The 6,930-nt window shown below is 35.2% G+C and overlaps 1 long non-coding RNA gene across 1 annotated transcript in view; it reads right to left on the bottom strand.

Moving 5' to 3' along the window:
• Positions 1–6,714, bottom strand: part of LOC148109286 (uncharacterized) — a 49,444-nt gene extending 42,730 nt beyond the window's left edge. Inside the window, exon 1 of the long non-coding RNA XR_015726015.1 lies at positions 6,568–6,714. This is a non-coding gene — a long non-coding RNA (uncharacterized LOC148109286). The remainder of the gene's footprint in view (positions 1–6,567) is intronic.
• Positions 6,715–6,930: the final 216 nt, after the last annotated feature.

The raw sequence follows: 6,930 nt of genomic DNA on the forward strand, positions 1-6,930 counted from the left end.
GTGGGCTAGAAAAAAAAATTCCATCGAGAAACTAGATCCTAACAGGAAATTTGTCATTTCCAAGGTTGCTACAGGGGAAAATATTATTAATAACACTCTTTACAGACAATTTATAGTCATTAGCCTACTCTCCTATGAGTCTGGTGTTCAAATGTACACTAACTGTTTAGTCAGGGAAACCTCAAGCTGAGATATTAAATTAACACGGTGTTAGGCTGGGGACACTATCTGCCATTCAGCAGAGGCCAGCACAAATCCTGTCTGGTGGAAGGGCTCTCCGGATTCCCACAGGTTGTGTTCCACCAAATATGGGTTCCCAATGAGACAAACAATTACCAAACCCAGAAGGAAAGTTAGCCTGATTGAGTTTCAGCAGAACAACACATGAGTTCTCATAATGAAATTATCAGATAAACCATTAAGTACTATTTTTCAAATGTGTACAAAGAAACAACAGAATGAAAGATAACCAGGGCACTGAGAGACTATCTAAAATGATCAGATAAATTTTTTTAAAGAAGCATATACATTTTATGTGTAAAATCTATAATTCTTAAATTTAAAAAAAATCAATGGGTGTGGTGAACATAAGATTAGCCATCTCTAAAGAAAGGAATGGTAAACTGAAAGATAAAGTTGAAGAGATAGCTCAGAAAAGAAGACAGAGATAAGGAGACAGAATATATGAAAAGGAGATTAAAAGACAGAAAGGTTAGATTGGCAAAAGTCCTCAAATATCTAATTGGAATTCCAAAACAGAGTCGGGGATGAGAGAATGGGGGGGAACCAATATTCAAAGTGATAATTCCTGGGAATATTATATAACAAATAGAGGTATAGACCAAACATAAAAAGCACAATGTTTGCCAAAGAATAAAAAGTAAAAGCAATTCGTATGTAAGTACAGGAGGTGAAACTTGAAAATATGAAATAGAACAAGGATATTAAACGAGAGAGAGGAAGATAATGGGCATATTATATAAAAAAGAAATAACGTATTTGAGGATGGCTGACTTTTTAACAGCCAGGAGCCAAGGTAGTAATGTTCAAGTTCCAGTGTCCCCAGAAAAAAAAATAAAGTGCTGGACAAGTTTATAACCCCTATGATCTATCTTTCAGAAATCAAAGACAAAATGCAACCATTTTAAGATAAGCGTACCCTAAGAGATCTGACTATGAAGAAAGAAGTAGGGAGTGATGTGGTCTGTGCCCAGGAGTTAACCCTCTACCATCCGGAAGGATTCTAGTCTACTTCAATGGTAATGCTTTCTCTTTTCTATAAATTCTGGAACAAGATTGCCTGGAATTGGAGACCTGAATTTATATCTATTTGATTCTGAACAAGTTATTTAAACTTTTAATACTTTATATTCCTTATCTTTAAAATTGGAATAATAATAGTAATAATAATAATATCTATGACATAGGATTTTTACAAGGATTGAATGAATTAATTAATACATGTAAAGAGTTTACAATAATGTTTGGCACATAGAGCTAGGAAATTATTATTGTAGTGGATATTGTTGTTGTTGTTAATGTTATATATTTCTAAAAAATTTATAGACCAAAGCTCCCCAGTTACTCTTATGAGGCTGCATTGTTACCAGAAACAGGGAGAAAGTGCAAGAAAGGGAAGTTACAGGCCAATCAGACTCATAAAGTTTCAGAAATCTTAAATAATAAAAATAGAGTGAAATTTTTGGCAAATTAAATCTCCCAATATATAAAATAGATATTTATATCCTGATGAAGTGGCATCTGTTCCATTAATACAAGGATGGGTTAGCATCTTTTAATGCAGTTTATTTATTTATGTAGATTAAAAGAGGAAAAAGTATGATCATCTCCATTGACTAAAAAAAACTTATTTAGGGTAGTAGAACACACATTCATGCAAAAAGCCATTTAGAAAAATAGAAAAAGGCAGAAATTTCCTTAACCGTATGAAGACTTTTAATAAAAATACCTAGCAATTCATCATAGGTAGTGGTGAATCCTTAGAAGTAACCTGCTTAATGACAAGGCCAAGACAATAGCATCTAGTATCACTAATTCTAATTTATCACTGTAAAACAAAACAAAAAGAACAAAGAAATAAAAAAGAGTTATAATCAGAATTGCCGCAATGAATAACTATGGCATATTATGTGTAATATGGAATTATGCCTCTGGAAAACAGGCCTGATTTTAAGTAAGAATGAGGTAAAATTGCCATCATTCACAGATAGAGGATTGTCTGTTTAACAAGCCAAGCTAGCGGGCGCCTGGGTGGCTCAGTCGTTAAGTGTCTGCCTTCAGCTCAGGGTGTGATCCTGGAGTCCTGGGATCAAGCCCCTCATCGAGCCCCGCATCAGGCTCCCTGCTCTGCTGGGAGCCTGCCTCTTCTTCTCCCACTCCCCCTGCTTGTGTTCCCTCCCTTGCTGGCTGTCTCTCTCTCTCTGTCAAATAAATAAATAAAATCTTAAACAACAACAACAACAACAACAACAAGCTAGCCGCGCTGTTAGCACTAATAATAGACTTTAGCCAAATCAATATGCAAAAATGAATAGCATTACTACCAGGAACGGTAATTAGACAATGTTAGATAATAGCAATTATAAAACATCCCATTACTCAAAAAATAAGTTTTTTCAGAATATTTCTACCAAAAAAAACCACAAAATCATCTGGAAGGAGGAAACCATAAAACTTGGTTGAAGGATACTTATTAAATGGAAAGATAAGCCATGCTTACAGATGGGAAGTCTCAATACCACAAATATGTCAGTTCTCCTTAAAATAATGTTTATATTTAATGCAATTATTTTTAAAAAATTAACAGAGTTCTTTTTCTAAATAGGCAGAGATAACTTAATCCTGAAATTCATATGAAAAAGAACGGTACAGTTAATTTTGAAGAATAAAAGAATATTTGCACTACCAGATAGCAAAACTTAGGATAAAGATATAGTAGTTTTGGTATAAAGATACACACATACATATATACAGAAATATGCATATATACAGAAATGTGTATTTGTATATAACTGTACTACACATAAGAATGCACATCACATGATAATATATATTCATGCAGTGTATATGCACTTATAACGTGTATATATGTCTATACATACTGTACGTGCATATATATCTCTATATATTTATGAAAGAAAAAGAGAGAAACTCATAGACCAAAGAAGCAGAATAGAGTCTATGAAACACAAAAATAAATTAATTTTTGAACCGAAACCTTAAAACATTTTGATATTAGCTATAATAGAATAACTTTGTTACCTCTGAGTAAGGATAGTTAACAAGCCACAAAATGTATAATCCTTAAAGGAATAAAGTTGTATACTTTACTATTGTTAGTTTGATTTAATGGCAGAAAAGATATCACAAACTTAAAACATGAAAAGAAGATACTTCTTTTTGTCTCATTCCCAAAGCATATGAAATAAAATATATGAAGATTCCTTTTAATCAATGAATGATAAACAACTATCTAATAACAATAAAGAGCAGCAACTTGAAGGAAAGGATACATACATAGAGAAGATTATATGAAAAGATTCACATTCATAATCAGAGACATGTCGATTTTGGTAGTTTTAAAATGTGACTACAACTTTTTTGGACATTCCCTCCACCTGGATTTTCAGTCTATGTCCCCTCCCTTGAATCTGGGTGGGCTTATGACAGCTTCAATCAATTAAAAAAATATGAGAGTTGTTTTGTTACTTCTGAGCCTAGGCCATTCCATTGGCCCCTCATGGATCTTCAGCTTAATGACTGGAGATCTTGGGATTTCTCAGCCTCCAAAAACAGGTGAGCCAATTCTTTATAATCTCTCTCTTTCTTTCTCACATCCATCTTGGGTCTATCTATCTATCTATCTATCTATCTATCTATCTATCTATCCATCCATCTATATATTTACCTATCTACTTATCCAGCCTACCAGTTTTGTTTCTCTAGAGAACCTAGATGAATAAAAGTCATGAAAAAAATACAGCAAAATATTGAAGTTCAAGTGGTCTGGTTTTTGGTTCATGAAGATTATATTCTTTTTACTTTTCCTTACATGTTAAAATTAAATCATAATATACTTTAAAACTTTTTAATTACAAATAAATGCAACGTGATCAGTGTTATTGTAGAAGTATATAGAGCACTGTCATACGTGATGGGGTAGATTCTAGGCAAAGAGACATGGTGTGCAAGGCAACAGCACTCCGATGTCTTGGGGCATTCAGATCATGGAGCCTTCATAGAATCCTCTAGATCTTGCACAACCACCAAAGCATTTCACCAGGTGAATAACTTGATCAAGTTACGTTTTGGAAAGATTATTCTGGCAGGGCAGTTTGCAAAATAATGAGCACCATTAAATTTTAGGAGACAATCACAGATACCAGGCTTGAATCAACATAGTCAGTGCAGATGGAGAGAAAAATACCTAATTAGAGCTATATTTAGGAGGTAAAATTAAAATAATTTGATAACCCATGTTTTGGCAAGATAAAGGAGAGGGAGGACCCTGGGAAGATTACCTGGCTTTTTGCTTCGATTCAGAATGAATTTAAGTGGTCTTCACTAGTATATGGCATACCAGGGAAGGATCAGGATTGGAATAATAGATGATGAGCCCAGGTTTTAGACCTGTCAAGTGGGACATTCAGGAGGCTACATGTGGCTTACAAAGGTACCCATGGCTCAGTGTAGGGGAAACAAATGGGAGGGGGGTTTGGGAATCCAGGGCAGAACAGAGTGATGGTGATTTAAAAGTGTCCATATAACTTACCTGGTATTTTTTTTTTAATAGAAAGTCTCACAATTTAATTCAAACATTTTCCTTGAGGACCTACTTTATAATATAATCCTTGCTCCGAGCTGCAGCAGAAGGAAAAGCACAGATTGTGTCGCGTCAACTCTGTTTTCAAGGTGCGTCAAATTTTCTGGGGTGGTAATCATGCTGTCTCAGCTCTGGGAAATTGTACACTTCATTTGCCCTTCCTCTGCCCTGCCATGTACACCCTTTATTTTTCTGATCTCTCTACTCCCCACCTAGGGTCCCAGTGTGTGTGTCACCTCCACAGGGAAGCTTCCTGTTGACTCAGGATTCTCTCCACTAAGGTTAGGTAAATTCTTCAATAAGAAGGACTTTACCTTGATTGCTGGCATAACATCAGTGCCCAATACGGTGCCTGATAATCCGTATTTAATAAATATTTGTTAAATATTAAATACTGTTTATTTAAGACATAGGTCATGCACACTGGGGGCTTATAATCAAATGTTAGTGTAGCACAGTTTGCTTGAAATTATTCTCTGTTGCTTTATGCATGTCTCCCCAGTTAAATATAAATAACTCAAGGTTAAGGACTATATCTTCTCCTTTTTTGGCATTGTCCATCCGCCTGACATAGTGATCACGTAATTTTTATAGCATTCACTTGAGCAATATTTTAGTCTACAAATGAGATTATCCATTTTGCACTCTGTGTCCATATTAAATATTCTACTTCAAACCTAATGATTTGTTTATTTAACTGAAGGACTGATTTCCCCCATAGGGCCTATTAGCACCTCAAAATTGGCTTTGTAAACCTGGTAAAACCTGATGATTATCAGCTAGTAGTAATTTGTTAGATCCTTTAAATAAAATTGATTTTTTTAAAGATTACTTATTTACTTATTTGATAGAGATAGAAAAAGAGAGAGAGAGAGAGAGAGAGAGAGCATGAGTGGGGGGAGGGGCAGAAGGAGAGGTAGAAGTAGACTCCGCTTTGAGGAGGAAGCCCCAATGAGGGGCTAGATCCCAGAACCCTGGGATCATGACCTAAGCCAAAGGCAGATGCTTAACTGACTGAGCCACCCAGGCACCCCTAAAATTTAAATAGAGGAGAACACTTCAAGTTAATGGCTTTATCTGGTTATGATTTTAGAAAGAGTATAGAAGTTACCAACCTTATTTCTCAAATTTTTATGGTTGAAAGAGGGCCCTTGTTCATTAGTTCCTTAATTTTGGAATTATTTTAAGTGAATTTTAGTTATATAAAAAAGATTGGTTTTATCCAAAATCCACGTGGAACTTGAATTTTGAAACCACTAAAAATGTAATCCTAAATTTGTGTTTTGTTGTTAGAACTAGGGATGGCTTGACTTTGTTGATTTAATTTTTTTTTTTTTTGATACATGCCTCTGTGCTTGAGAAAGAGATGGAGAAAAATGGGAGGGAGAGAGAAAGAAACAGAACATTTGACTAATGACCTTTTAATGGATCAAAACAACAATCTATTTATATCCTCCGGGAAATGTTTATCCCTTTGAAGGCATCTCACAGTCTCTTTATCCTATGTGGCCTTTTTAGGTGTTCCGTTTTAATCCTGATCTAAATAAAGAAAGTAAATGTCGCACAGGATCAAATTTACAGTCTAGCTAAATGAGAAATCCATTAGGTTGGAAACTCTGTAGAAGTTGTATCGCTGTGACATTGATTTCTCTTTCCCGGTATCAACCTTGCCTTATATTCATGGAGCACACCCTCCTTCCTGTCCATCTGTCAATTTTACTCACCTATCATCTCCTCCTGGAGAGCCGCAGGTGCAGGTGTCCCCTGTAGCACATCTCTAAGAGGAATCATGACGTTGATGGTGAAAGCCTCATTGTGACTCCAACAGAGTCCTGAAGATTCCCGTGTGCTCACCATTTTCATCACTGATAGAACCCCTGTAGTTACAGAACATAAAACCAAAGCAAAATGTAATCAATATTAGTAAACAGTGCTAAGATTTCATTACATCACCATCTTAGACATTTAAAGTTTATATTAAGACTGTTCAGATCAAATAAACAAAATCAAGCAGCTTTCCTTTTTAAAAATTCACTCACAAGGATCACCGTCGTTTCTGCTGTTGTCAGAAGGACAGAAAACAAACA

Source organism: Ursus americanus, chromosome 11 (genome assembly GCF_024610735.1).
Source record: "Ursus americanus isolate L20-20 chromosome 11, mUrsAme1.1.p, whole genome shotgun sequence".
NCBI lineage: Eukaryota > Metazoa > Chordata > Mammalia > Carnivora > Ursidae > Ursus > Ursus americanus.